The sequence below is a fragment of the Geospiza fortis genome, unplaced genomic scaffold, assembly GCF_000277835.1.
Source record: "Geospiza fortis unplaced genomic scaffold, GeoFor_1.0 scaffold11, whole genome shotgun sequence".
Classification (NCBI taxonomy): Eukaryota; Metazoa; Chordata; class Aves; order Passeriformes; family Thraupidae; genus Geospiza; species Geospiza fortis.
In genome coordinates, this window is record NW_005054304.1 from 1,404,106 (window position 1) to 1,413,740 (window position 9,635).

A 9,635-nucleotide genomic window follows, 5' to 3' on the forward strand; every position below is an offset into this window, starting at 1 on the left:
TGACAGATGGCCATGTTAGAACAGAAAGTTGTTCACTCTCCATTATTTATTTTATTTTATGAGACTATTTTACCTTTTTTTTTTTGTTTTACTTATGAAAGCATTACTCATACATTTTTGATTAGCAGTGTTTCACTGGAAAAAAACCCAATTTCCAATGAAGCTGGAGTTTTAGCTGGATGGATGTTGTCATTACACTTAAGTGGTAGTAATCAAAACTAAAATACAAAATGAATTTTTTGGAATTCCAGGTCTTTATAAACATCCTGATCTCCCCCATTGGCCTGCAAACAGAGAAAAGTGCTTACAGATTTGCAAGCTCATAAGAACATAACAAAGAAATGGAAACATGCAGAAGAAAGTTAGCTTTTTAATGTTCAGGGAACCCATTAGTGATGAATTTGTCAGAGTAATTAAAAATTGCATTATTTTAAAAAAAGATACTTAATTTAGAATAATTTTAAAAATTATTACAATGCAAAATTAGGTATATTTAAAAAAGTAATAACATCTACCAGGGCACTTGGAATGACCGAAGTGTAGGACATGGGATAACCTAGACTGTTCATCTTCCCTCAGATTTACAAGGTGTCTGGAAGTGAATTACACAAAAAGTGCTAGCTGAAGGAGGATTCAGGTTCTTCACAGAGGCCTCTGCCTGTGTACTCTGGGATCCCTGGGAAGGCTTAAAGGGGATACAGTAGGAAGGTGGCATAGAATGTAATCTTATCCCCCAAAGACTTGCAGCTGAACCAATTACTAAAGATCAGGAGCAGGCCCGATGTTAACAGGCCACACCTGTAGCCAATAAGAACAAGTGGTATAAAAGAGTGGATTGGTGGGCTCTGGAGTCAGATGGCTGCTGCAAGGACCAGGAACGGTCAGTGCTGAGAGGAGATGCCTACAAGAGACATCAAGGAGGCAGAAAACTGGCGGTATGGAACCTTGCACTGTAATGATAATAGAGCTCTTGGTATATAAGAAAGCAGGAGGATGTGCAGTGCCTGATGTTGCTATTGAAAGCCTCTGAGGCAGCAGCAGTTCTTGTCTCTTTCCTGAACAGCACTTGGCAGTGGTCTGTGTGCCGCCACTGGCACGTGTCATGATTTGGGAAGCTCTGTCTAAAGATTACCAGTGCCTACTTGGCTGTTGAATAATCACAATCATTCAATTATTTCTGCAGCATTCTCCCATCTCTCTTCTTTTCCCATATGAAAAGAAGTCCATGCCTTAAATAGATCAACAATTAAGAAAATATGATATTCATTGCTAAACTTTTACTATTTTCCTCCTCCTTTGGCATTTTTGACTGACCCGAAGTACATAGCTCTTCATCTGATGCAGATCATTGATTAAAACATTCCTATTGAACATCTCTCTAGCCTTCTGTGCATGCATGTGAGAAAACCAAAGTCTCTCAGGAATGTTCTCTTCTGAAATTTTCTCTGTGAATTTAGGATTTATGAGAACTACTGGAATAAGTTTTAAAAAAGACTCTGGATCTTTGGGGCCTTTTTGCATTTATTAGGATTGTAATACCAGAGTGAGAGTGAAAAAATACTTAAGTACCTTTGTGAAACTCTGCAGCAGATAGCAGTAATGAAAAATAATTCTGGACAAGATAATGTGGCTGTCATAGTCTGGATCAGAATTCTTGCAATATTTTCAAGTGCTAGGATACTGCTGGGGCTTTTTTATGAAAGTGCAATAACATACCACAAGTTTAATTTCATTTATCTGGCCATATGTAAATCAATAGTTTCCACAATAGTGTCTAATCCTCATTAACAGAAATGGATCAGTTTTTCCCTTAGGCAGGTGAGTAGGTGGCTGGCAGCTGCAGAGATAACAATAGTATTGCTTTTACTAATAGCATTTGGGGTGATCACATCATATTTAAGTCACCACACAACTCCATCGACTCATCCCACAATTCATCTCTTATCAACATAAAAAAGATGAATTTCACACAGACTATTCATGGAGGTAACAGCTGGGACTGGATTCGTGTCCCTTGTCACTCCTTCCGCAGATGAATTGCTGTAACATCGGTAGCACCTCTTATCAATGTATTACCATCTGGTCAAGCATTACCAAACCAAGATGGACATGATGCAATGGAGATTGTTAGATCCAACTTTGCTCAATTAATTCCTTAATTCTATCTCCTCATTTTGCCTTAATTCCATATCCTAATATAGGGTCCCTTCTACCAGATAGGAGATCAGAAGAAAATCTGCAATCTCCCCTGAGTTAGCTAGATGTTCACAGCATTTTGAGGTGCAAACTCTTTTTTTTTGTTTTCACTTGGTGCTAACTGGAGAAATTGGATCAGTGCCGAATCACTGGTTTCATAAATCTAGTGGGGATAGCATATAGGGGATAATACAGAAAGGATTATGTAAAAGATTTGTATCTTCAGGAAATACTGGCTTCCACAGTGTCTGATGCTTAACAATAAGCTACTGTCTTAGAGCACCTGGCTGCTTTGCAAAGTAGGCAGTTTGAGTGACTTGATATGCAAAACACCGAAGGTAATCCCGTCAGACAATCCTTGATCACTTTGTGGCTCCTCAGGTAAATAAGTAAAAGAATGTTCCTTGGTGCATGTCTTCTAATAATCTAATGAAAGACCCTGCAGGTTGGTAAAACTGCAATCTTCGAAATATTTTATTCCTGTTTCCATTCTGTTCCTAAAGCAGGAGCAGATTCATTACTGCTCTGTATGGACTGTCTCCCTGGGCATTTCCTTGCCATTGATTCCTGTTTCTCTAAAACAGGCTCTTAGTCTTCATTCCTTTCACTTTCTGCTGTTCCATCCTCTGTTTAATTCACCTCCTTATTTTGATATTGTCCTTCTCCTTCCTTCTAAAACATGAAGATCACCTTCTCTTCCTTGACCTCCTCATTGTCCTCCACAAAGCCCTATTAAATTTCATCCCTCCCACAGAGCCTCCTCCCTCTGAATTCTAGAAAAGCATCAGTTCAGAAGGAGCTTTATGGAAAAGAAAATGAGGTAGCAAAAATATAGGTGTGACAGAAAAATAGAAGGAATTAGTAATTATAATAAAAAGGTTTTAGGTGAGCCAAAATCAATATAGCATCCAAAATGTACATAAACTATTAAAAAAAAAAAAGAAACCCAAATACAGCACGAATTTTCAGAGACACAATCTCCTCTTATATTTTTTCCTTTTTGTGTAGCCACCAGTTGCTATGTGGTCTTTGGGAAAAAGTGACTTTGCCAAAATCCTCAGGCTTGTCTGTTCTATTCTGGTTTTGATTCAGTGTTGTGATCTAGAGGAGTACTAAAAGCCAGAGGGAGATTATATGGCTCCTATGTCCATTACAGGAGCATCTCTAACCTTTGTAGTTCAATCTGTACAATAGAAATGAAAGACTGAAGCATCACCATATCCACCAACTGTGAGCTGTTTTATAATGATAATAGTAATCATTCAAACTTTTGTTATTCATTTCTTGCTGTGATGTAGCACAGGCCAGCAACTGCATTTACTCCACAGATCTTAATCCAGCCTCTGTGAGAAGCAATTTGTTGGGGATTTCAAAACATCTGCTGAGATCATACTAGAGTTTTATGCACAAAACCTCTCATAATCCTTCTCAAAACTCGAATATGGAGTTATTTCTGGATCTTATGCTTCTTTTGGACCAGGCTTGGCTGGAGAGTTTGAACAGTACATTAAAAACAACTGCAGTGCAAGCTGAATGTGATGAGGGAAGGGTTGGAAGCAGCTGCTGCCACAGGCTCACACAATCCTTTGGGTGCAGCGCAGCAAGGCAGGTGAGCACCTGCAAAGACACCTCCTTCCAGCACACTCTGCAAGTGCACCGATATCTGACCTCACAAATTTAAACTTGGCTTTCAGTGAACAGGGCCCAAGTGAAGAAACATGATTTGTAGTGTTTTCTGTTTGCTCCTGTCAGGCACCTTTGTTTTGCCCAAAACCAGTGTAGGGTTTATTACCAAAGCAGAAGACAAAGCAAACGTGTCTTTCAGTGCTGCCAGAAGCTGGATTCTGAAGAGGCCTACAACAACAACAACAATAATCACATCTTTTAGTACAAATGTGTGAGTAGAAGAAAGGACAACAACAATAATCACACCTTTTAGTACAAATGTGTGAGTAGAAGAAAAAGGCTAACCAAATAAGGGTGCAGAATTAAAGGAAAAGTAAAGACTTCTCATTAAAAGTAGTACATAATGAGGTGTTCCATAAATTTATTCAGAATTTGCTGTGGTAAAACTTCATGAGATATTTCCTGATATAACCTGCATAGTGTAAGGAATTATCATGACATTTTGAAGACTCCTTCTAAGTTAAGAGAACCAAAGAAATGAGGTAAAGCAGCTTCTTCAGCTCAGTGTCTGCATAAATTCCTTAGAGAATGGAAATGTGTTTTCCAATGCCACCTAGCTGAGACTCATGAAACATTCATTTATTAATCCTGTATTTTTAAGAACACTGATAGCAGTAATCTACCAATCATGAACACATGATGCACACAAATTAAGAGTTATACTGATTACACTTGTAAAGAAAAATGAGAAAAAAAATCACCATCTACATTTTTAAAAGTACAATATAAAAACATAAACCCTACGTTATAAAAATGCACCAAAATATATCTAAAAATGAAATAATGCCATCAAACACATACTGCAAAAACCTTCACACCTAATCAAAAAGAAAGCAAGCTTTCTCTTTAGGCAAGGCTGATCTTTGCTTTGGGATGACATTGCTCTCTTGATGTACTATGCTCTCTGTGGAAACTGAGGAGACCTGTCATATTTAAGGTGAACCGTATTTAAAAGAGGCTTTTTCGTTTGAGTTTTAATATCCAGGATATTAAAATATTAAAGGATTTTTAAAGAAGCTCTAAATCACAGAATCAGAGAATCATTTAGGCTGGAAAAATTGCTCTTAAATCATGGAGTCCAACCATCAACCCAACACTGCCAATCTCACCCCTAAACCATGTCCCCAAGTGCCACATTCACACATCTTTTAAATACTTCCAGGGATGGGTGACTCTGCCACTTCCCTGGGCAGCCTGCTCTAATGCTGGCTAACCCTTTGATCCTAATATCCAATCTAAACCTCCCTGGCACAACCTGCAGCCATTTCTTCTCATCTATTGCTCAAGATTAAGAAACATTTGGTCATAAAAAGTTATAAAATTATGTATTACTTCTCTTTCCTAATTTTGCTTAAAGGCAGAGTATTAAGCTGCTAAAATATATTTAGTTTAAAACTTTTTTTGACATTTCTAGAGGTGTCATGAAGCCCCCTCAGACCCTGACGAAACTGAACATCAATTTAGTTGCACTGTGAAAGCAGAAGAAATTTATGAGGTATTGTGGACCCTTGCTTTCTTATCCTATATGAACTAAATGGGAGCTTTTACTTAAAAGATCTGATCCCCAAGCACTGCTCAGATTTATCTGCAGCAATTTAAAGGGTAATGACTCCAGGTGCCAAAAATTCCCCTTACAACAGATGCAATGGAGCTGGCAATGGGTCTGTTCCTCAGCTGCTGCACTTTACTTCCCCACCAGCTATTAATGCACATTGAAATGACCCCCGGGGCTTCTCTCCCCTGGCTCACTCAGGCTCTCCTCCTACCTGATGCTTGAGTCTTGCCACCATCTCTGGGGCTGCTCCAGGACCTGCTCCAGTGTGTCCATGAGCCTTTGTACTGAGGAGCCCAGAACTGGGCACAGCATCCCCAAAGGGGTCTGACCAGTGATGAATAGAGGGTTCAGAAGGTTTGAACAAAGCTTCTAAACCAGCACCCATGGTAATACTTTAAAGGTTATTTAAAGAGAAAGTATAATTTTCCTTAAAATGGGGCCTAGAGACCTTGCTAGTACTTTCCATAAGATCTTGTGGAGTTCATCCCCAAGATGGGGTTAATTTTTAATCCACACTTCCTAATTTTTCTTTTGGGGTGTAAGGTTTGCAGAAAACTTCTGTCATTTTTTATTCCCTTAACACAACACTTCTAATTTGCTTGTGGGAGGCAGAACCAGCACTGGGCTTGTAACCACACTTGGGAAGCTCAGGACCACAGGGTTTACTTTCAACTCTCAGCTATCTTTTAAATAACTTTTATTTAATCCAATCTAGTCTGTTTCTCCAGATCTTTGGTGATGCATTTTTGGCATGGTTGCTTGAACATAAACCCAGCCCAAATTGAGATCAACAGGTCAGCTGAAGAATTTAACACTGATTTTACCTGGTTGAAAAATAATTTTTAAACAATTGTCTATGGAACTCTGAACTGGCAGTCTTTTGAACTTTACTGGCCTTACTAATGCACATACCCCACTGCCTTTAACAATCAAGGCTACTCAGGGAGTATTTATTTATCTGTAAGGAAATACAGGAAAATCTGACAGAATTCAATGTGACAGTGCTGTTTTTCCTGGCAAGCTGGGTTTGCTGGCTATTGGAGTAGGCAGTTTAGATGAAAACATCTGAAATCCATTAAGATGGATTTTTGCAATTTTTGTATTTTATGTATTTTCTTTCTAGTGAGATGTTAAAACAAAGAAGAAAGCAGAAAAATATTAATAATAAATGTTATGTTCTCTTAGGATAACAGGAGAGGCCACCAACAAAACACATACTCCAAGTCAATAGGTATGCAAAAAATTCCAAAGTTTATTTCATTTCTGCTTTTGCCTGGTGGCAAATAGCCTAATGGAAACCTTAAAGGCCATGAAGAGAGGGTATACTTAAAAGCAGGCAGATAAAACCGACATGTTTGTGTACTTAGCCAGCTTAAAGGCTCAAATAAAAATGGTATGTCCCTTACAAGAGGGAAGGTAATACTTCAGCAAACTACAGGTGACTCAGAAAGACAGGGAAGATCAAGCAGTAGGTGTAAGGAATTCAAAACATGCATGGGAAATGCTGGCAGCAGCAAACACTAAGATTAAAATTTCAAGATTACACAGCGTGTGTGTAGCCCCACAAGACCACTGCAGCTTTGCAGAGACTGACTGGGTCAACATTACAGTTCTAAACATTTCTCAATCTGAGGAAGAAACTGCAGATGTTTGCTGCTCAAATTAGAGATTACCATCCCTCCCTAGTAATGTATATGTATGTATGTAACCAAGGAAAAGGAGAAAAGGAAAGAAAGGAACTTAGTCTTTTCTTAGGACTTGGAAATTCAAACAGGAGAGCAGCTATGAAATGTTCTAGTCTTGACATGTTCTCTATAGATAAAAGTAACGATGTGAGAAAATTACGTAGGAAGAGAATGGAACAGGCATAATGGAATGTGTCTTGTCTTGAGTGCCTCGTACTTTTTGCCCCAAAACTGTGGGAAATTTGATACCTACACATACTAAATATGGCATTCGCAAATTGGGCCACAGGCAAGTTAAAATTTTATACGATGTTGATAATAATATTAATAGTAATAATACAGTTAGTATAATAATTAATATTAAATAATTGCAATAATATATGGCATGCTTATAAAGAACATTGCAGATCACTTCAGAAAAGCATTTTCCAGAAAAACTGCAGTTTGAGTTTGCTTCTACCTTTTTTTTGTCTGTGTAAACACAGTCAGGGAGGGGTACATCCCAACAGTTCCATCCTGAACATGGTGCAGTATCAAGTGTAAGGAGAAATTTTTATTCCCCATACAAATGCCAGTTGTCCTCCTTGGAAATTCTTTAATGCTAGATCTCAAAACACAGAAATTTTTACCAGTTTAAGGATTCATACCCTTCCCCTCCATAGAATTACATAAAACACAGCTTTTTATATCAGAGAGGATGTGAAGGGTTAAAAGGTACATCTGCTTATATTTGTTTTCTACATCTGTCTGCAGGTTATGTTCACATTCCTGAGATGATCCTTCCTTTGGAAATCTTTGATGCTGTCATGTTGGCTGTGATACTTCATTAACAAACCTCAAACACTTGTCTGTGTGTTAAACAGCTGGTACAAGACCCTACAGCCTTTAGGAGTGTGTCTAATCCTTATTGACACGGGCAGTCTCCTTAAAAATGCACAGTTGAAGACTCCTTGAAAGAAGAGCTCGGACGAGCAGACCCTTCCACTTCTTTATTAACAGATACTCCGATTAATATCAAATAAATTCAAGTAAAAGGTCAAACAAAAGAGGATGGGATTGATGCCTATTTATAGCTCCTGTCGCCCTAGGAGAGAGCACAGAAAGGGCAGCACTTCTCGTGCCTTATCCCAGCTGTGCGTGGAGGTTCCGCCACCCTCCCCGGGGCTCGGCGGGCGCTTCGGGGCGCCGGATTTTGGCACTGCCGCCCCTTTGGGGAGACTTCTTCGGGGCTGGGGAGCGGCTGTGACAGCGAAAAACTGAGAAACCGAAACAACCGGCGCCGCCGCCACAGGCTTTTCACCTGAAGGAAGAGAGCGAGTTTTCCTTCCCTCATCCTGCTCCCTTTTTTCCTCAGCTCGCCACGTCTGGGTGGCGTCTCTCATGACCCACATTCGCGCCCCTGGCGCTCTCCAGGGAGCAGCAGCAGCAGCAGGAGGAGGAGGAGGAAGAATGACAGCGCGCCCGCCCATACTGGAGGTTTGGGTGGCAGAAGCGACTCGCCGGGACCGTTCTGGCCGTGGCAGGAGCCGGAGCTGGACCATCCAAACAGCCTCCGCTCCCGCACAGCTGCGGCTTTCCTCCGGAGTGTCCGCAAACGCGGAGCGCCCGGCTGGGGGCCCGCTGTTCGCATTGGGTTTCTTTGATTCTTAAAAAAAAACAAAAAAACAAACAAACAAAAAAAACAACCCAAAAAACCGCCCCCCAACAGAACTTTATAAAAAACCTTTTCCAAAACCGCCTCTCCCAAAAGAAAAAGAAAATTGCTTCAGGAAGGGCAGACTTCAGTCATTGAACAGCTACAGAACACTATTCTGTTCTGTAGGGATTCCCACTCAGCCCTAGTGAGGCCACGTCTGGAGGGCCATGTCTGGTTCTGGGCTCCTTAGGACAAGAGAGATAAGGAGCTACTGGAGGGGGTCCAGGGAAGGGACACAAAGATGACAGGGGATCTGGAGCATCTCTCTTATGGGGAGACTGTGGGAGCCGGGATCTCTTCAGTCTGGAGAAGACCGAAGGGGATCTCATTATTGCACATAAATATCACAAAGGTGGGTGCCCAGAGGATGGTGCCAGACTCTTTTCAGAAGTGCCCAGCGACAGGAACAGGTGTAATGGCCATAAGCTAAAACACTAGAAGTTCCACCTCAGCATGAGGAAGAACTTTATAGCGAGGGTGACAGAGCACTGGAACAGGCTGACCAGGGAGGACTCTCCCTCTCTGGGGACATTCCAGACCCACCTGGACGTGCCACCTGCTCCAGGTGAGCCTGCCTTGGCAGGGGGAATGGATCCCATGATCTCCAGAGGCCCCTTCCCTACCAATTCTGTGAACACTGCAATAGTCTGGGACAAGTTATTGCACACAGCCTCCAGACCGTCCGGCCCAGGCGGGCGCTGCATCCCCCCCAGGTGAGCAGCGTCCCCGGGGATGAGGGGGACGAGGGGCAGGGCAGGGCTCCGGCTAACCTGCGCTCACCTGCGCTCACCTGGGCGTGCGCAGCCCGCGGCTCCCG